The following is a 23309-nucleotide window of genomic DNA, read 5'->3' as shown; positions in this document are numbered from 1 at the left end:
GCGAAAATCCAAAGAGCTTAAAAAGAGATTAGCCTTGTAGGAAGACATTACCTTGCAATGCGATAGAGGTAAGGCAGGGTCTATTCAAATTAATCATCTTATTTTTCTCCAATTACTAAGAGGAGCCCATATCTTTTTACCGTACTCTTTCCTCTTTTTACCTTTAAAGCTATATAGACATTCCTCAATATTATGAGTCCCAAGCAGTCTCGTAAGCCACATCTGAAATGTGGGAGCTATCGGATCTTTCCATGCCGCCGCAATTAAAATTCTAAAAACAGCGACACACAGAAAAATAAAAGCTTCGGCTTCCTGTTCAACTGTAAGGTTTTCATCCCTGCCAATCAAAACAGTAGTAGGGGATAGAGGAATTTGACACTCTAGCAGCCCCGATAAAAACTTCTCCATTTCTGTTAAAACAGGTTTAAGATTCTGACAAGAATAAAACATATGCACTAGATCCGCCGGGCCTTGGTTACACCTTGGACATCTATCTGTATCCCTTTTACCCCATTGAAACAACTTAGCGGGGGTATAGTAGAGATTAAAAACCATCTTATAATGTTGTGCTTTTAAATTGGTTGCTCTTAGTACTTTCCTATTTAATGCCAGAGCATAGTCCACATCTATGTCTGGGTCCCCTATTCTTAGAGCCCAGGCATTTTCTATTTGTCCGATGTCCTCTCCCAAGCCCTGTAGAAGATGTCTATATCCTATTTTAATCTTCTTGCCCCCATTCATTATATATTGCACAATCGGATTTAACTCCTGGATAGATATCCTAGGTCTTAGTGACTTCACTGTTTGTTCTAGCTGTTTATATAACAGCCAGTGATTCGTAGGGATACCATATTTTTGTTGCAAAACCTCAAACCCTAAAAGATCATCCTTACACATAACATCCCCCAAACATCTGATGCCCAGACTCTTCCATAAGCCGCTATTCCTGTTCTGTCCAAGATGTAGGAATGGGCTTGAGTTCCAGAGATCTATTGTACCATTAATCTTAGGAATCTTGAGAAATTTCGACATCGCCTTCCATGTACCCCACGCACTTAACATCACTTTGCTTTTACTCCTCTTAAAATACAAGGCATTAATTTCACGTGTTAAAATCCCCATAGCCTTTTCACCAATTACTAATTCATATATTGTGGGGATTCTGTGGGTACCGGGCGGCAACTCGGGAGCATCATAATACAATAGATGGTTCATATGCAGCATTAAACAAACCCAGTGGTAAATCCTTAAGTTAGGTGCCGATAATCCTCCTCCCTCTAATGGTGTAGAGAGTCGGGCTAACGATCTTCTAATTTTACCATATTGCCATACAAATTGTGAAAACACTGCTTCCATTTTTTTCATCAAACCTTCATCAACTAATAACGGTATAGCACGGAATAAATACAGTAGTTTTGGGAACATTGACATTTTCAGAACATTCACCCTTCCGATCAAAGACAAATGTAATACATCAATTCTTCTCAATTCTTTGTCAATTGATGCGAGTAAGGGCCCATAATTTTCCTGAATGATTTTACCTACATTTGCATTGATTTTTACTCCTAGATAGACCGCGGAGTCCACATACCTTTGATCCCTTTTATGAATGTTCTTTGTACAGATTATTATTGTTTTTTCTGTATTGAGCTTATACCCTGAATAGTCTCCAAACTCCTGAGCCAAATGGTTTAATTCCTGTATTGCCGTTTGCGAATTAGTGGTAACAATTGCCAAGTCATCCGCGTACGCCAATAGCTTGGTGGTATGCCCGTGAGATATAACAGGAGATATTTTATCAGAAGCAAGAATCTTCCTAATTAGAGGGTCTATGTACAGTGAAAAGAGTATGGGAGAGCAGGGGCATCCCTGACGGGTGCCTCTTCTAATCACTACCTCATCCGATTGAAATCCCATTGTAGTGATTCTGGCTACTGGGTCCATATACATTGCTTTAATAGCTTTCCTGCATTTATCTCCGAAACCCCTTCTGACCAATACCTCCCACATAAAATCCCAGACCACACGGTCAAAAGCCTTCTCGGCGTCCCAAAGGATCATGGCCATGTCTCCACCCGTAGCAGCCATAGCATCAAATAATGAAATTGCCCGTGCTGTGTGTTCAGTGGTACCTCTCCCTGGGACAAACCCATGCTGCCAGGGTGAGACAAGTTGGCCAATAATCCTTCCTAGCCTTTTCGCCCATACTTTGGAATATAATTTAGCGTCTGTATTTATTAACGAAATCGGCCGATATGATCCGGGGTTCTCCTCTGGTTTCCCTTCTTATGAAATATTACAATTTTGGTCTGTTTCCATGTATCCGGTATATTACCTGAGCAGATTATTCCATTAAAAAGATCTTCAAGCAAGGGAAGAATTTCATCCCCCAAAGCCCTGTAAACCTCTATTGGTAGACCGTCTGGGCCCGCCGCTTTACCCACTGCCAGTTCATTCAAAGCGATTTTTATCTCCTCTGCTGTTATATCCAGTTCCAATCAGGCCCTGTCTTCCTCCTCCACCCTTGGGGTTAGGGGACACTGATCTTGCATGAATGGTACCACCCCTGGCTCTTGATCGTAAAGTTTCTGGTAAAATTTCTGAAACACATCCATTATAGATTTTGGGTCTGTATATTCTCTCCCGTTATATTTAATCTTACCAATTTTATTACGGTTTGTTTCTTGCCTTATGCGGAGCGCTAATGCTCTACCAGCTTGTTCACCAGTCTCATACCTCCTTGCTCTTTGTGTTTGGTATTCACATATCTCCTTCTGCGTGATTATTTTTAAAATTTCGCCCTTGACCCGAGCCATGTTTCTAACGGTTTCCCCACTATCTTTACCTGAAGCTATTTCCTCTATATGACATCTCTCTATTTCTGCTAAATCTGATATGAGTTTTTCCACCTTACTTTTATCCTCTTTCCTTAGTTTTGCTGCACAGCTAATCGTCTCACCCCTTAATGAAGCCTTAAAGGATTCCGAAACTCCATTTCTGGAAGCACTATATCTATTACACTCAAAAAATTCCTTTGCCCACTTTTTAATATGTTTTACAAACCTATCGTCATTTAATAATTTCCTTTCAAAGGTCCATCTTGATGTTTTCCTCTGTATATTGGAGACCTTATACGTCAAAATCAAGGGATTATGATAGGAGATTATTCTTGGTAATTTGGCTATATTAACTTTACCAATTTCCCCCGCTGTGACAAAAAAATAATCCAATTTGGAATATTTCTGTGCCGGGTGGGAGAAATATGTATACCCTCGGTCTCCGGGCACTTTTTCTCCCCATACCTCCACCAAGCCATGAGACTGGATCAAGGAACTTAGAGCTCTATTAACTTTACGTTTACGACCTATATAGTCACTTCCCTGTTGCCAGTCTGCAGAAATGTTCATATCACCACAAACTATCATCGGGGTAGTCCAATTAGCCAGCTCTTCTTCTAATTTATCATATACCATTGGGTCATCCTCATTCGGACCATATATCGCGCACAGTGTGAACCCCAGGTTCAGTTCCACTAATACCCATCTACCAGGCCCATCTGTTTTACTGCGTTTCACTCCACCCAGATTACTTTTTGCTAAAATAGCCACCCCTCTGATCATTGATGATTGCGATGAACACCCGATCAAGGTATACCCATACATCTCCAACAGCTTACTTTTATTCCAGGGAATATGGGTTTCCTGAATGCAAACTATATCTATATTATTTGATTTAACCAAGTGACTCAATCTTCGCCGCTTCTTCCAGTCGTTTAAACCACCTGCATTAATAGTACAGATCCTAATGTCTGACATTATTAAAGCATTTGCATTTCCTACATTGACTATTAACCATGTATCTGATACCAGCCAAAATCCATTTCCTTTCCATCTCATAATTTTCCAATTTTTTCATCCCCCCTTTCCCCCCCTCCCCCACCCACCCCTCCCTCTGCTCTCTCTCCCTCCCCTTGCCCGGCTCCAACCCGGAGCTCCCCCTCACCCACCCCCCTTGTTCAGAGGCGCTCAGACCGGTGGTCTGTGCACATGATGGTTTGCAGCTCAGATTGAGGAGATTCAAACCTGGAACCATTTTTTTTCCTTTTTTTTCCCCTTTTTTATAATTCTGTGACCTCCCACCTTATAGAATTCACTCCACCCCACAGTCTATATTCCTGCTTTATACTTTTGCAAAAGCTTGACAGGATAGCCATTTGTCAATAGTGCCAATATGATGATCTCAAGTATAATTACAAACCACTGTTTCAATCGGATTTTAACAGTTTTACACATTTTTCTAGGCCACCTGCGACATCAGGAATTCTTTAGCCTTAATCTCAGAGGAGAAATATAATGTTTTTCCGTCTTTGATTATCTTCAGCTGAGCGGGGTTTATCAGGTAGGCCTGCATACCCTTGTCCTGAAACGGTTCGATCATCTGCCGTAATCTCCAGCGTCTCTCCACCGTAATATGGCAAAAGTCAGGGCGAACAAAAAAAGTGTAGCCATCAACCGTCATTTTTTTATCTGGTCTCGCCCTCTCAGAGATTGCTTGCCTCAGATTATAGTTGCCCAAAAAAATTAAAATCGCTCTGGGCTTGTCTCCCTCTTTCGCATTCTTATAGATATTGGCGGGGGTACGATGCGCTCTCTGAACCTCCCTGTCAAAATCCCAATCTTTCAAGTCCGTAAAGGCATGCTCAAAAAGTTTAACAACAAATGCTTTCATGTCTGTACCCTCTGACCCTTCAGGGATTCCCAGAATGCGTAGGTTATTCTGACGCGATCTGTTTTCCAACGACTCTAGTTTCCACTGTATATCAGTTAGCTGCTTTGTTTGCATATCAACCTTATTGGATGCAGCCGCTGATTCGGCTTCAGTAGAGACAACTCTGTCTTCCAAATTAGTAAGCCGCTCTCCCAGGTTCACACATACCTTAGTCAGCTTCCTAACCACCCCTTGCATTTTTCTGACTGCCGCCTGAGATTTACGGCTCTCCTGTCTTGCTTCCTCCCTATGCGCTAATATCTCCTGGTGAATAACCTCCAAAAGGGACATTTGTGCTGATTCCCCACCTGGACTATCTGGAGTTGTATTAGTCAGCGGCTGTTCTCTCTTCTGGCCATGTATTTTTGTTCTCACCATAGCTTTCACCGCTGTACTCGGGGGGCTACCTTCATCTTGTTCCAAATCACTGCCAGTATCTAGATCACTGGCTTCTTGATCCAGGCTGTCATCCTCTTCCTCCGACCATTCACCGCCCTCTGATACTGAAAAGAATGCCTCACTTGGGGCTTCTTTTTTACCACTGCAGCTCCCCCCGGTATCGTCCTCCAGGATCTCTTCTAATACTCGGGGTATTGCCAAAACGTTGACCACGGGATCAACTGCAGGAACCACCCCCTGCTGTTCTTCCCCCTCTATGTTTCCGACAGTATTGGGCTGTTCAATGGGTACCTCTTCTATAATATCGGGGGTCACCTCATCAGTCTTTAGTATGGTCTGAGTAGCGTCAGCATTGAGGTCTTTGGAGTCTTTATTTTTACTCCGTTTTTTAAATATGTCAGAAATTGGGGTAATGCCCTGGGAGTCCGGATTCATTTTACTGCCCCCTTGCTGCTGTACCATTTTTTTTACAGATGGAGAACCTTGTTTCTTCCTCTTATTGCCCTCTAGTTCTGCCATTGATTCCGCTAGTTCAGCTGCTGCCTTCCTCCTTGCAGCGGCTTTGGCGCTGGCGCTAATCTTAGGGGCCATATTTTCCCTCCTCCTTTCCTCCAGCCCAAACTGCTCCTTACCGCCTGTGTAGCTATCACTGTTAGTATCCTCCAACTTCAAATCCGAAGGAACCTCCAGGGCGTAAAGTTTCTCCCCCTCCGCACCTTGTGGAGAGTTCGCTTGCCAGCGCAATCGGGTCTCTACTTGTCGGAGTCCAGCTGAACGGGGCTTTCTGCTCCGCTCCGTTTTGTCAAAAGGCTCCGCACCGCTTGTTTGGTGAGAGCAGACTCAGCAAACTCCGCCGCCTCCGCCTCTGCCAGCAGCCCAACAGCCGCCCCGCCTCTCAGCCTCCTCGTCACCTGCAATACGTCCAGTAGCAGCCGCTTCAGCGGCTGACGGCAAGACAGTTTCATACAGCAGTTTTTCCTTCCAGCGCGGTTCCAATACCCGAGCTTTAACAACTCGCGTCTCGTGTCTTGCGTCTACCGTTAGGTTAGATATTCAACCTCTACAAGTATCATGCCACCATAGTTCAATCGGTAGGGTGTTGTGGAGTCGTCATCTGTTCATTCGTGCACCTCCTCAATCGAGCTGCTTCCCGGCCGTCCTACACGGCCGCCATCTTGCCTCGGAGTTGATCAGTCTCCTCCGGCAACAAACTAGGAAACGTAAGAAGCCTAGAAAAAAAACAAAAAAAACGGTGAAAGGGATAACTAAATCATTTTTTAAAGGAAATATTGACTCATCACCCCAACACTTACTGAGACTACTTTTATGGTAGATGCACACATCGTGCATAAGCGAACTGCCAGCATTTGCAATGTGGGGCATCAATGGCTTAAGCGGCCAGACCTGTTGCCTCCGACTGTATCATTTATGCTGTGGTGAACATAAAAAAAATGTGAATGATAATTTGTATGACTAATGGGTAAAGACTGATTACACAAAGCACCTCTGCGTATGTAAATTGTATGTGATTTAAAAAGGAGCAGGCCCAAAATGGGAAGTTGGCTATTACCTCTCTGTGGGAAAGGATCCAGAGTCACAATTTTCATAACTAGAATAATATGTTTGAGGTTTTCGAGTTCCTCAACCTTAGCTTTACCATTGTGATCTAAAAGCCCTTTGACATTTAAAACTTGTAAATCAAATATATAAGATTTAGTAAACTGAAATGCAAACGCATTGTTTCACTTTTAATATGGCTATTCTCAACATTATAACACCCACATAAGCCTAACTATAAATAAATATATATATACATATTGTTATATACAGTTCCCTAGATATATCATTAAGCATTGATGAAATCAAAACAACATCACAATGACAATCATGAGTGCACTTAGTATAATTAATTCAGCTCCAGCACTGTCAAACCCTTAGATCTAATTGAGGTATCAGTATTCACTTATAATGTTAGTCTTCAAAAACTATGACAGCTGTGATGGAATTTATCCTGGACAGTGACAAGCAATTGTCAGCCATAAGTATTAAGCAACTTAAATGATAAGTTACCCGCATACAATTTGGAAAACAACCATGATGGTAAGTGTAGGTTTACTGATAAACAGGACAGCTTGCAGATGATGATGTATAAAGTTTGATATAATAAACTTCAAGTCAATAAAATGCTTCCCTGGCATACAGTGTTGGTAAAAGAAAATAGGTTCTTTGAAATATAATAACAAAAGCACAGTCTTCAATTTCTGTTGTTATTTGATGTTTGTAAAAAAAAAGAAAGAAAAGAAAAGAATCACAGGGGCCCAACATTTTTCTTAGGAGCCAGCAACTGGTACTACCAAATGCCAGAGTTGCTGGATACAATGGCTGCTTATTCTTGATTCCTCTGTCCTTTAAGCCTTCTTTGATGCCTCTTTCTTCCATTATACACTGCCTGTTTTTCTACCTCACTCTTATAGGTTCATGTTTAGCTCTGATTTCCCCCTTTGTCACTGTTTCTTTATTATTATCTGCCTTACTTCCTTGTTGTTTTTCTTTCATTCTTTTTCTTGCTCTGAGACTTAAGAGGCATTAGTATGGTGGGCGGTCGGGACCACCCTCAATGCTTGCGGCGGTCCCCCACCCTCAATTAAGATGCGCCTGCCACACTGGCGGGCGCATTTGTCACATTGCGGCAGCGGTGCTGAAAGCTCCACCGGCTGCAATGCCACTAAGGGAAGTTGTGCCTTTCAATGCACAAAGTGACAGGCACTGTGCAGTGCCTGCCATTTTGTACATTGAAATGCAGAGGAGTACCATAGGTACCCCCCATGTGCACCCCCCACAAGGAGTTTCTGGGGGCGAGCAACGGGCCCCCGCAAGCAAACACTGCATGTCTCTCCATGGCGGTAATGCCACCATGGAAAGGCATGTTTCCGCCCCAATTGTAATATGGCTGGCGGTGTCTAACAGACACCTGCACCATATTGAACCCTTTTCGACCAAGCGGAAACGAGGCGGACGGTTTTTCCGGCCACCATGGACCCCCCAGCCATAATAATGTGGCGGGGGTCTTTACTGCACCGGGCCAGCGGTGACTACGGCCTGTACAGCAGGGACAATCAACCCGCCATCCTAATAGGGACCTAAGTTTCATGATGAAAATTAAATCCTGGTCCCAAAAAATGAGTGTCAACGCCCACCACTAGCATCGCCCGAATAGCTTAAGTACTGTTTATATTGCAAAACATTTGTACTGGTACCATTTACAAACCGGCACCATGATCAATCAATAAGCAGGTTGAATAGAACACAAAAACAGTAATGCATGATACACATATTCAAAAATATTTACTTTATGTACACGTATGCAATGTTTCAGACTGAAATCACAATGCAGTACGTTTTTGTGAAGTTATGTAAACGTTCCCAAATATTTAGTGAAATTACAGGTAAGTATGGTATATCAAAACTGGCATTTAGCACTATATTTTAGCCTTGAGTGCCATGTTCTGTCCACTTGGACCCAAGGACGCACATTATGCTAAAACAAATACCAACAAAAGCAAAAGTGCTGTAAAAACAACCACTCTGTTCTGGTCATTTGCACCATCCCCGTGCTATACTTTTGTAATTACACGGCGTGGCATAATGCCATTTCATTTCACAAGTGTGAAGCAACTTTAAGAAAAAAAAAATATATAGGAAAACTACGTCAGTGTAAATACATTTTCGCCCTGGCCTAATTCTTTATACATTTGGGATTGTATACTGAAAAATGCATAAAACAGTTCTCACTTTAGACCATACATTTTCTGCAGTTAAGCTATGTATGTGTTGGAGGGGTGTTGAAGCACATCATTTGATTTTATATAAACTTTCTATGGAAAAGTCACGCAGATATTGTACTTGTTACATATTTTAATATAATTGGGTAAAGTGCAGTGTGGACTGTAATTCGGAGGGGCAATGCAGTTATACATTTAGGACAATCTGACGAGAAGAGCTGTTTTAAAACATCAGCATTTTATTTAACTTTGAACTTCCAGTAAGTATGCTTCTTCTGTAATGGTAATCGTCAAGAAGGAGGGAGGGTGATCAATCGATCAAACGGACACCATTTACCACTCAAAGGAGTAGAAGGTACAGTTCAGCAACCCTCTTTTTGCTTTACCTGTACTTGACACGGGCACAAGCTGATACTGGACCTTCTACTCCTTTGAGTGGTAAATGGTGTCCGTTTGATCGATTGATCACCCTCCCTCCTTCTTGACGATTACTTTTGCACAGTGCAAACCGTGGGAGTACCCTTCTGGCGGGTTAGATTGGTCATATCCCCCACCCAGTGAACTTTATACCACATTGGTTGGTCACGCTCTATACCTCATACTGGGTATTGAATCTCTCCTTCTCACCCCTTCTTTCACGCCTTCCTTAGAAGGACCCTCTTCCACCAGGAATACGTCCCTTTGACCACGCCAAATATGGAGGGTCGGGGACTCAGTTTCGGTGAAGAAGATGCAGCAGCAATCATGAGAACACCATCGCTCTTTGGCATTGACATAGAACCGGCTTCAGGGAGCAATACAACAGAGTGGCAATCCTTGTCTGATCTTAAACGAGAGTGGATAAGAATAACAATACATGGGACCATGATGGCTGAATACTTCAAAGCCAAAATTGCTCCCAATGGCTTGATCGTTAAGAACTTTCCTAGAATTTTCTGGGAAGATGGACAATTTAAAATTGAATGGTCACAGGTCTCATGGAAGTGCACCCATGACCTCCTCATTCTCATCGTGAACAATGCGAAACGTCTAGCAGATGCACTCCTAGTCCGTATCCAAGCAGCCGAGGCTGCTTTGAAGACAGCGGCTCCAAACCCAGGCTTTAAAACTAAACTGGCAGAGTTAAATAAAGAAATGGCGGAACATAAAGAATACCTTATGAACCAAAAAGTAGCAAAACTGCAGAAGGATATCAAAAGGTTTTCAAAAGAAAAGGTCTACCCTTACTTAAAGGATGACTATGTCCCCCCGGGAACAAACTATAACTCGAACTCGAGTGCCACCTCATCCAGAAGGGGGTCAAGCAGTGGATCTGACAGCAGCGGGGAAAATGGTCTTCCCCAGATTCACCAAGGGCTAAAAGAGGCAGGGGACGTGGACAACAGAACTTCCAGAATTTCCCTCACCAAGGGCATCCAATGGGCCCCCCCTTTTGGCAATACCCACAATTCCCCCAGTTTCAACCGCCTTTCGCTCCACAATATCCCCCCTTTTATGCCCCCCAAGGCTCTACACGCCCCCCTTTTTTAGGCAGAGGCTGGGGCAGAGGGCGAGGGCGAAAGCGAGGCAACGCTCCAGAGAAGAAAGTACAATGGGAGGACACACGCCCCCAGGGAATGGACACGAGGAGTACGAACCGATCAGGACCAAAATAAGCCTAGTGGTTAACTTGTCAGACCGTCTCCTTACAGAGAGAGAGGAACAAGTCCTTCAAATAGGACTGGGCTTTGTTCCTACCCCCAGATTTGACTTATTCCAACAAACTAGGGAAATTCAGTCATTTTTCAGGAAAATAAAATTGAAGGCCTTTTTTGAAGGCAAGCCCTGTGATCCAACAGAAGACTCTGGCCTACATAACCCCTCAACCTTCACACCCCATAATGGGATGATTCCAAATGAAGTCCTGACATACGAACAAGCTGTACTCAAAGAAATTAAAACACTGGATCGACAGATAAAACATTCTACCATCTCTCGGAATGAGATGAATGTGCTGAAATCACTGGCAGAAGATCCCCTGATTACTATCAAACAGGCGGACAAGGGTGGTGCCACAGTCCTGATGAACACTGTGGATTACGATATGGAATGCACCAGGCAACTAAATGATCGACGATACTACACACCCATCCCTAGTGATCCAACCCTGTGCTTACAGACCATAATTACAGGCTTGGTGGTGAGTGCAGAATGCGAGCAATGGATCACTAAAAAAGAGGCTGAATTCCTCACGAAAAAAGATCCTAGGGTACCATACTTCTACATACTGCCGAAGATCCACAAAGGGACCAGACCAGTACCAGGGAGACCGATCGTCTCAGGGATCGACTCCGTCTTGGAACCACTCTCACAATTTTGTGACCATTTTCTACAACCTCTTGTGAAATGAATCCCCTCATACATTCAAGACACAACAGATGTCTTACGCTTACTGAACTCTATCCAGGACATAGGACAGATTGACCTCTTGATTACTCTCGATGTGGAGGCCCTCCATACCAACATTCCACAGAGGGCCACTCTAGAAGTAATAGAGGAAAGGCTTGGTCTGGAAGTTTGGAACTCGAACACTCCACCAGCTTTTATCATGGAATGCGCCACCTTAGCACTCACTGAAAATTACTTCGAGTTTAAGGGGCAATACTATCACCAGACCCAAGGGACTTCGATGGGCAGTACTTTTGCCCCCTCAGTGGCTTGTCTGTACATGGCAGAATTCGAAGACAGACATATACACCATCAGTCCAACCCCTTCCTAGATAACATCAAAATGTGGAGGCGTTTCATAGACGACATCCTGATCCTATGGACAGGCCCACCGACCTCACATGAGGCTTTTTTTGAATGGGTTAATACACTCAACCCTTATCTACACTTCACCATGTCTTCTTCAGCGAATGAAATTGCCTTTCTCGACCTAACAATAAAATTGCAAGAGGGGTCACTCAACACTACCATGTATAGAAAACCTACAGACCGCAACAGCCTACTCCATTATAGGAGTCATCACCCAAAGGCCCTACGCTCCAACCTTTCATTCGGACAATTTCTCCGGATTCGGCGCAATTGTAGCAACGTGGCCGACTACAAGAAAGAATCAACAATCCTATCCAGGAACCTACTAGATAGGGGCTACCCGAAGAGTGAGGTCTCAAAAGCGAAGAAACGGGCCAGGAACAATAACCGAGAAGCTCTACTGGAGAGACGGGAGAAAACACTGGTCGAGAACTAGCCGATCACTTGTGTTACCACTTTCACCCCCTTATCTAACAAAATCAAAAGCACACTCAAACGCCACTGGGGCATTCTCAACACAGGCAACATGAGTCTAGAACAACCCAGATTCGCGTTCAAAAGATCGCAGAACGTGAAAGATATCCTGATTAGTACCAGACCCAAAACAACAAAGAAAGGTACCCAACAAACTCTATGGCATCTACCGCCAGTCATGGGCCATTATCCATGTGGCTCCTGTGGGGTTTGTAGATACACAATGATCCAAAAAACCATACAACTCTCAGAGACGTTCAACTGGGAACTCAGGGGCCACACTAATTGCAACACCTCCCATTGTATTTACATGCTGACATGCCCATGCGGTTTACAATATATTGGGATGACAACCCGCCCAATTAAAACCCGCATTATCGAACATCGCAGCAACTTCCGCTGCAAAAAAACTCACACCAAGATGTGTAAACACTATGTGGAATCCAATCACAACTCAGACTCATTGAAGTGGGTAGTGCTAGAATCCAGTCCTAACTGCCCCAAAAATGCCCTGTTCCGGAAAGAACAAAGGTGGGTTCACCGCCTCTCTTCTGATAGCCGAGGCCTCAATGAGGACATCCCTTGGCACTCTCTATAAACCAGCCACCGACCACTCTGTTCATGGTACTATACAACAATTAGTAAACTTGCTCTCTGTTTTTGCCAACTCTTTTCGAAAATTCTGTAAGCTTCACAAATTTACTACTCATATACTTCCCACTTGCCTACCAACTATTGTGTGTTTTCAATTCTTCTCATATGTCAGAATTGTAAATCAAACTCTAGTTTGACAATACTTGAGGCCTTATATATATTTTTCCCATTACATAATGGCCGACACACTTACCAAACATATCACGTGACCCTTTCAAGGGGCGGATACGGGCGCATTTCCATGACGCGGCTACCTATAAATAGTGCACGCCACCGAGCTCCTTTACCTATTCGAGCTCGGCGGTGATGGGTAGGTAAATTTGCGTGGACACGGGAAGTTTGAGGTAAGGCACATCCTTCCAACACAATACTGGATGCCCCTGATATCTATATCCAGCTATAACCAACTTTGGCCCTCCTCGAGGGTTTTCAATACTTTGGTAGCTTCCTTGTGGATAATAGATATATCTTACCCTTTAGCCACATCCAAAGGTCCAACCCCGATGTACTGACCCACCGAACACTCATGTGGCATTTAATCCCTGACCTTTAGGTAAGTCAGGAGTTAGCCTAGAACGTTAACAATAACACTACTGTTTGGCCTCCCACATTGATACGCATGGTGTCTCCGGCAAGACTGCTGCTATTTTTATATCACTGTTTTTAAAAAAACTTTTTACCACTTCTTTCACGTACACGAATGTCTGACAAAATATCGAAAACAAAAATATCGATATACAAAAATATCGGAACAAAAATATCGAAGTCAAAAATATAGGAATCCTATCCCTAACAAGGTAAGTACAAAAATATCGAAAATAAAATATAGAATGACAAAAATATAGTTTTTTGTAAAATATCGTTTTTTAAAAATATAATAAAAATGTAATATTAACAAAATAATACTTATAAATGTAATAAACATATTTAAAAATGTACTATAATATTTAAAATTAATACATAATGTAATACAAATGAATGTAAATAAATATGTAATACATAATATATTTTTCATTAATAATAACTCTAAATTAATTATTGTCATAACTTAAAAACAAATAAAAATGTAATAAATTACTAATACATTTATTTACATAAAATATTTACATAAATAACAATTAATAACAACATAATACTAATAAAAAAGCTAAATACATTTTAGATAGCGTATGAGTAAAAATTACTATTCCCACTCCAAAGAGTGCGACAGTAGAGAAAGTGTTGGATAGCGTAGCAGTAACCATTACTATTCCCACTCCAGAGAGTGCAACAGTAGGGAAAGTGTTGGATAGCGTAGGGGTAACTATTACTATGCCTACTCCAGAGAGTGCAACAGTAGGGAAAGTTTTGGATAGAGTAGGGGTAAAAATTACTATTCCCACTCCAGAGAGTGCAACAGTAGGGAAAGTGTTGGATAGCGTCAGGGTAACAATTACTATTCCAACTCCAGAGAGTGCAACAGTAGGGAAAGTGTTGGATAGCGTAGGATTAAAAATTACTATTCCAACTCCAGAGAGTGCAACAGTAGGGAAAGTGTTGGATAGCGTCAGGGTAACAATTACTATTCCAACTCCAGAGAGTGCAACAGTAGGGAAAGTGTTGGATAGCGTAGGATTAAAAATTACTATTCCAACTCCAGAGAGTGCAACAGTAGGGAAAGTGTTGGATAGCGTCAGGGTAACAATTACTATTCCAACTCCAGAGAGTGCAACAGTAGGGAAAGTGTTGGATAGCGTAGGATTAAAAATTACTATTCCAACTCCAGAGAGTGCAACAGTAGGAAAAGTGTTGGATAGCGTAGGTTTAAAAATTACTATTCCAACTCCAGAGAGTGCAACAGTAGGGAAAGTGTTGGATAGCGTAGGATTAAAAATTACTATTCTAACTCCAGAGAGTGCAACAGTAGGGAAAGTGTTGGATAGCGTAGGGGTAACAATTACTATTCCAATTCCAGAGAGTGCAACAGTAGGGAAAGTGTTGGATAGCGTAGGGGTAACAAATACTATTCCCACTCCAGAGAGTGCAACAGTAGGGAAAGTGTTGGATAGCGTAGGGGTAACAATTACTATTCCAACTCCAGAGAGTGCAACGGTAGGGAAAGTGTTGGATAGCGTAGGGGTTTAAATTACATACTTATAAATTACATCTATCAATTAATTAATTATTTAAAATTAATACCAATGAATTAAATTTATTTACCAATTAATAAAAATAAATGTATGCTTCCTACTAATTAATAATTAATTCTACATAATGAAATTACTTCCCACCCTATTCCCCTATAAACCCATAACCCGCTACAGAACATATTTATCAATTAATTAAAAATAATTACCAAAATAATTAAATATAATTACCAATTATTTTTAATTAATGTATGATTCCTACTAATTAATAATTATTTAAACATTATTACATTACTTCCAACCCTATTCCCCTATAAACCCATAACCCGCTACAGAACATAATTATCAATTAATCAATTAATTAAAATTATTTACAAATAATTCTCAATTAATTAATTAATAATTCCTACTAATTAATAATTAATTTAACATAATTAAATTACTTCCCACCCTATTCCCCTATAAACCCATAACCCGCTACAGAACATATTTATCAATTAATCAATTAATTAAAAATTAATTCTCAATTAAATAATTAATAATTCCTACTAATTAATAATTATTTAACATAATTAAATTACTTCCCACCCTATTCCCCTATAAACGCATAACCCGCTACAGAACATATTTATCAAATAATCAATTAATTAAAATTAATTAAAAATTAATTCTCAATTAATTAATTAATAATTCCTATTAATTAATAATTAATTTAACATAATTAAATTACTTCCCACCCTATTCCCCTATAAACCCACAACCCGCTACAGTACTAAAAGACAATATTTAATTAAATTATATTAAAAATAAATAATAAAACATAATAAATACAATATAATATACACAACATTTATTTATAAATCGATATTAGTAACATCGAAATTATTTATTTCGATATTATTGACATCGATATTTAAAACTTCGAAATTGCTAATATCATACTAATATCGATATTAAGACTGTCGATATTACTTACCTTCTATATTATGTCCCATCGATATTTAATCTTCGATATAATTGTATTTCGAAATTTAAAACTCGATATTTTGTCTGTGTACCCACGTACACAGTGTGTGTGTGATGTTTACACTGCACGCTGCAACGACACAGGCATGTTTTAGTGTCGCTAGTTGTAAGTCACCACCACTAGCATGTTACACTATGTTCATGCCCTGGCTCTGACCATGTATGCTTTCAGGAGAAATGTAATACTATTAATTCTTTATTCCTTTTCTCCCCTGTTTAGGCATAGGATTAACCACAGAGGTAAACTATACCCACACTACACGCATGACACCAGCATGTTGTTTACTTTATATAGTTTTCACCATTACTAGGTCCTGATGAATCGCGGGCAAACAGCCACACGCGAGAAATATGTCGACCAATCCTTCTTCTAGTCTCTTCTAGGGTCACTTTACCTAACTTGTTGATACCTAGCGAGCTAGATTCACGCTTTTAATTGCAGTAGGGGGACCCCCAGAATAAAGTGGTTTCCGGCACCCCCTGCTACATTTTAAATCACTCCTCCAGGCAATTTGCTACCCCACCCACACACCCGCACTTCACCATAAGGCAGTTGGATACAAAAGATCTCCGCCAAAGAGCCCCTCTTTGAGGTGAGCCCGTCGGGGATTGCACCGCTTCCCCGATGAGGAGCAACGCCTATGATGAAGCATGACACTCTTTTAGGTGTGTGAGGCAAATACATCCAACAAAATGGATGCCCAAAGGTGTTACATGTACACCTCTGGTCACACCAGTCATACCTAATTCCTCTCTTTCCATAGGAACAGTTCAGCAACCCTCTTTTTGCTTCTTCTATAATGGTGCCACATTAGGCACAAGCAGACACACACTGTGATCAGTCTTAATAAAGAAGGGGTTATTTACAGGCCCATCGCTGGACTCCGTTGAATTCTCCTATACAAGCAGTATTCACGTTAAAACAAAAACACATTATTTAAAATGTTCCTTCTATAATGTGTGCATTTAGCTAAATAATTTAGAACTAAAACAAACAAATACTTTCTGAATATTGCATGGCCATGTTGCTTCATACTTATATAAATAAATTGATTAAGTATATCTTCATATACTCTTAGTGTCAGGATATAGCGAAGATCATAAGTAACCAGATACAGTTGTGCTATACCGTCTTCTTTAAAATGTATATTGCACATTTTGTTCATTATTTCATGTTAAAATACTTTTGGATAATTTGAAGGATAAATATTGTGGACTTTCAGGGCTGCCAAGAGATCGACCTGCGTTAGCATGGTACAAGTATGGGATTTTCACCATCGAAGGAGGGTGCCTTCCTTATGACTGGACAAGGCAAGATGGCGGCCGCTGGCTCGGCTGAGTAGGCTGGTGTCAGGACTCCTCTGGTGAATCCCTCCCGTATAGCTGCTGCCTCAACCCTACCTCAGAGACGATTTCTTTATGACAAATTAGAGGAGAAATGAACTCTATTTGTTGCTCTGATTTATACGTTGCTAGTTCTCACTAATATGATAAACAGACTCCTTTAGCTTCAGGCAAAACTTACTGCTAAGACGTTCTGGCTTTGGGCACGTTCGTCTGGGCAAATTTCTCTCAAGTTTCTCACACCACAGCCGTCATGGCCCCGAAAACAGCTTCCATGAATGCTTCAGCTACTGTGAAGACCCGCTGCACTACTCGCATCATTAGTCCTGGCAATGTTGGCGGGAAGGAGCCGTGAGCTGTCAGTGGAAATGTGGCAGCAGCTGCAGGATCCGACGGGTCGCCGCAGGTAGCTTCGGCGGCTTCTGTGAAGGGCAAACAGACTCTTCCCGAAAAAGGAAAAGTGCCCCAGGACGTTGGCGGTGAAAAGCAGAAGCCTGTAGATCCAGCGAAACTGACTAAACATGCTGCTGTAAGGGCGGGGGAGGGAGTGCTCGCTCACTCATCGTGCACCTCCGTTTCCAGTCGCAATGAGGTCAGTAGCACAGCTACCATTCCCTGCGATCAAAGAATTGAATCTGCTCTATTGGCAATCGCTCCAAGTATTTTGCCAAGCCTTTCAAAGAATGCAGTTTTGATGGGGGTGGGGGGGTGGGGGATGAGGAGTCTCTGGGTACGGCAAGGGACAAGGAAAGTTGTTCTGGTGCTTGCACTCCAGAACAATGTATGCTGGGATGAAGTTCAATTAAATACCCGATGTCCTAACCACTTGGTATTGGGAAGTGTTTCTCTGGATCCTACCTCTGAAATTATTGGCAATTCAAAGAAGTTCTATCCTATGTCGGACCACTATGTGTCATCAGTGGAGGAGGGGGAAGAAATAGAATGGTCTGACAATGATAGTGAAACTGAGGGCTGGAGTTTGAGTTAGGCGTCGAAAGACGAGACTGCATATGGGGGTGCCAGCACAGTTCGTAAAGCTAAGAAGCTGAAAGCTCATGCGCTGGCAATGTTGGGTAGTTGCCCGGGCGCTTCTTTTTGTTTTTGTTTCTTTTTATTGAAAAGTCAAGCAGGGCATATACATAACATAGGAATGCAAAGATTTTACGAGGGCTGAGCATCACATCAACAGATTTTACAATAAACAATATATCGAGGGGGGGGGGGAGGGAGAGGACACAGAGGAACATCAAAAGTAATCAATAAAAGACAAGGGGCCGGGGGAATGCAGAACATCAAGGGCCGCAGTAACTGGTGGTGCACATATATCCCCTCTATATCTATTCCAAGGGCCCCAAATCTTGCTCCACTTCCGGGGGCGCCCGTGCCAAGTACACTGTTTTCTCTCGGAACATACACCAGTCCATGTTTTTTACCCACACATCAAGCGTAGGAGGCTTCTGGGAACCCCACAACTGCACAATGTTCCGTTTGGCAATCATGGCCCCTAGAGTCACCCACTGGGTTTGTGCCACATTATGATCAGTAGGTTCCCAGACATTCAGCAAACAGCGTCTGGCCTCTGGTAAGAGAGCCACACCCGTGTCTTCCTGCATTACCGCATGCACTCTGCTCCAATAGTCAAACATTTGCCGACATTCCCAGATGATATGGAGGAATGTCCCCAGCTGACCACAGCCCCTCCGACACAGACCTTCCTCTGATAGCCCCATCCGAACCAAACAGAAACCCGTGACATATACTCTATGCAATACTTAGTTGAACCAATCACAATCGCGCTGGAATCGCGACCTCCTTCGGAGAGGAGATCGCCGATTGCCAGTCCTCGTCATCAAGGTCAAGGCCGTCACGGGTCCATTGATCACGCAGCCGCAATAAAAGGTCCGCTCTATGATTTATCAATTTCTTGTATACTAGGGATATAGTGCTGTCAGGCATATGGCCATCCAAGACACGGTCCTCTAATGGGGTAGATTCCGGAATCTCTTCCCCTTCCGAGAGAACAGAAGTCAGTGCATGTCTGATCTGAGCATAACAAAAGTATTCCGTCCCTCCCAATTCAAACTCGTTCTGCAAGGCTGCGAATGATTTCACCTGTCCACAGTTTGCCAAACTTTTCAGAGCCGAAAAGTGGGGTTGCCAAAGTTACACGGTCCTTCCACCCTAATGAACTGGTAGCATCGCGCCAGACCCATACAGCCGTCCTGGTCGGTCCTGTCAAAGCCTTCATCCCAGATTTAGAATAGAGCGCTCTATAATAATTGCTACCAGGCAGCGACCACCTATCCATGGCAAAACCAGGATTTGACAAAGGGCCATACATACCATGATTAATGGCCGCCAACTGCGACGCCCAATAATATCTCTTAATATCAGGGAGAGCGATGCCCCCATCATACCATGGGAGCCTTAATTTAGCTAGCCCAATACGCGGTCTACCTTCCCATAATAACTTCCTCTGCAAATCCTCTACCAAACGAAAGTTACCAGCCGGAACAACATCCATCGTGTTCTGAAGGGCGTACAGAAAACGAGGGAGCGACATCATTTTAAAAAGGGCCGCCCGCCCAAGCATAGCCAGCGGGAGTTTTCGCCAGCCCACAACATCTAGCCGTAATCGAGCCAAGGGAGGGAGAAGGTTCTTCTCGTATTGAATCATAGGATCTATGGAAATATAGATTCCAAGGTATTTGAACCCCTCTTGTGCTATTTGGATAGGGCAATTACTAGGCAAGCTCGGTATTCCGCCACTGAGAGAGTAGACATAGGATTTCGCCCAATTAATGACCAGACCGGAGTATCTTCTGAAGGAAGCCAGAACATCACAAAGTACCATTAAAGATTTCTTGGGAGAGGTCAGATACAATAAAATGTCGTCCGCATATAAGGAAATACGATCTTCAAATTGCGGCGACCAATAAATGCCCCTCATCGAGGGCTCCCAGCGGATCCAAGCCGCGAGAGGCTCGAGAGCTAACGCAAATAAAAGAGGAGATAATGGGCAACCCTGACGAGTACCTCGCCCGAGGCAAAACGGCTCCTATACGCGACCATTAACTACGACCTGGGCAAGAGGAACTACATAAAGAAGGCGCACCCAGCTAATAAACTCCAAACCGAAACCGAATTTAGCTAGCACCGCCCACAAATATGGCCATTCAACAGTATCGAACGCCATTGTGGCGTCCAATGATGCCAAAATGTCCGGCTCACGTAGCGTCGAGGCCCGCGCAAGGACCCCATGAAGACGCCTAAGGTTAAGTGCCGTATTTCTGTGTGGGATAAAGCCACACTGGTCTGGATGAACCAGGTCGCTAATAACTTTTATCAGCCTATTAGCCAACAACTTTGCTAAAATTTTGGGCTCAGAATTCAACCGTGAGATTGGTCGGTACAAGGCATATCTATTCCTCGGTTTCCCCTCCTTGTGAATTACAACTATCGAAGCCAACCTCTGATTACGGGGGAGGAGACCACGATCCCGGGATTCCAGGAACATGTCCCTCAAGTACGGAGCAATCCTATCTGGTCGAAGCTTATATAATACAATCAGTAGACCATCGGGACCCGTCGCTTTAACTGAATTCAGGGAGCGCATTGCCAATGCCACTTCATCAGCAGAGATCTTACTATCCAGGAGGTCCCTGTCCGCCACGGACAGACACGGAGAGCGATGTCTTGCAACAACAATCGTGAATCTTCCTCCGGTCTATCCGATGCGGAAGAGTAAACAGAGCGAAAGTGTTCGGCAAAGCATGTTACTATTTCTTGGGGGTCGGTGAACAGAGCTCCGCCTTCCCTCTCAATTTCAGGTACCACACGACTAGCCCGGTCCCTCCTATCTAACCATGCAATCGGTTTGCCGGCCTTATCCCCTACATCATAAATGCGCCCCTGTTGTTCCCGACTAAGAGCCTTCGCACCATCTGTTACTAACATTCTATAGTCCGACTGCTTTAAGTGCAGAACATGCAAACTAGAGGGGGTAACCTCTTGCTCCAATTCCAATTCCAAGGCAGCGATCTCCATTTCCATCCGAACCACATCCTCTTCCTTCTGTTTTTTAGCACCAACTACTAAAGAGAGAGCTTGACCTCTAATCACTGTCTTAAAAGCCTCCCATAGCGATACCGAAGAAGAGACCAAACCCACATTCTCTTGAAAATATTGGTCCAACGCCTTAATTAGTGAGCTGCGAGTCTTAGTGTTGCTGAGATACCAAGGATTAATGGGAGCTATCCTCCCCCCAGAGCCCGACGCCAGTTCAAACCGCAACCAAAGTGGGGAGTGATCGGAAATACCCCAAGCCATATGTCTGACCTCAGCAATTTAGGACACCTGTGCCGCTGGCATCAAAACATAGTCTATCCTGGAGAGACTACCATGGGCACCGGAATGAAAAGTGTATTGTTGTTGAGTAGCATGTAGCAGCCTCCAGCTGTCCACTAGGCCCATCGTATCAATGAAGTCTGGCAACCAACCCTGAGCCCCCTTGAGAGCCCGGGGCGGGTGCCTATCTAACTCTCCAGATGCCACTGAATTAAAGTCCTCCCAGTATCAGAAGCCCCCAAGGGAGATCTAATAGAACCCGTCCCAGATCAGCAAAAGTCGTAGACTGCAGGCCAGGAGGAACATAAACAGACACAAGGGAAAGCACACGGCCCTCCCACCTTCCAGAAACAGCTACATAGCGCCCCCTCTCATCAAGGATCGAGGATTCTACTTCAAATGGAAAAGAGTTCTTAAGGAGAATTCCAACCCCCCGGGACCCAGATGAGAACCCCGCATGAGCCACCAAACGGTATCCCTTTCTATCCATGGCGTGACACATATTACCCACTAAATGGGTTTCTTAAAGCAAAACTGCATCCGGAGAATGCCGCTTCAAGAGTTGCAACACCACTCCGCGTTTGATCTTGTCCCCAACCCATTTACATTCCAACTCATCAACCTACAACCCCCTACCCCCATCATAAAACAGAGTGAAAACCCATCCCCCCTCCAAGTCCTTCACATCGATGAGATTGTCATGCAATATAGTGCCTTGCTGAAAAACGAAACTGAAAAACAACACCCCCCACATCCCCTTCCCAAACAGCCCGTTACAACACCCCCCACCCTGCACCCCTGCTTACGACCATAAAGCCACCCCAACTCGCAGTGTGCCTGTCGCCCCCACATCTACAAAAAGACAAGGTGTGGAGGAGAGAGACCCTCCGGAAACCCAACCACCCCCCATTCCATCTGCATGAAACTACATCCTTGTTCAGAACCCATACAATCGGAGATACCATAGCAACCCCAGAGACCGGGCGTTCAATATATTCATTCCTGAGCCATATTTTCGCCTTCAGCCCCACCCGACTGTCCCCCCAAGTCTTGCTGGGCTGTCCAACCAATCAGCCACCACTTCAGGCTTATCGAAGAAATAGGTCCTTTCATTGTGTTCAATCCTCAGCTTGGCCGGAAAAAGCATAGCGTATTTGAGACCCATGTCACGAAGTCTACTCTTCACTCCTAGAAAACTGAGTCTTTGTTTTTGGACCGCCTGTGTGAAGTCCGGATAGAAGCTGATAGATGAGTTCTCGTCCTTCAGGGGCCCACTTGCTCGAGATGCCTGGAGGATAGCGTCCCTATCTCGGAAATTAGAAATCAGTGCTATAATAGACCTCGGTGGGGCACCCACTTTTGGTCTTCCACCAGGAACTCTGTGCGCTCTTTCCACAGTAAAGAACTTACTCAGTCCCTTGGGCTTTAGATGGTTAGTGATGGGGTCTTCCTTAAAAAGGTCAGCTGCTTGATCCTCCGCCTTTTCCGGAACTCCGATTATACGGACATTATTCCTTCTGGTCCTCCCTTCAAAGTCCTCAAGGCGACGGACAACGGTGTTGTTCGAGCCCCTCAAATTCCAAACTTCTGTTTG

Source organism: Lissotriton vulgaris, chromosome 7, assembly GCF_964263255.1.
Source record: "Lissotriton vulgaris chromosome 7, aLisVul1.2, whole genome shotgun sequence".
Classification (NCBI taxonomy): domain Eukaryota; kingdom Metazoa; phylum Chordata; class Amphibia; order Caudata; family Salamandridae; genus Lissotriton; species Lissotriton vulgaris.
This window is presented reverse-complemented; position numbering follows the sequence as displayed.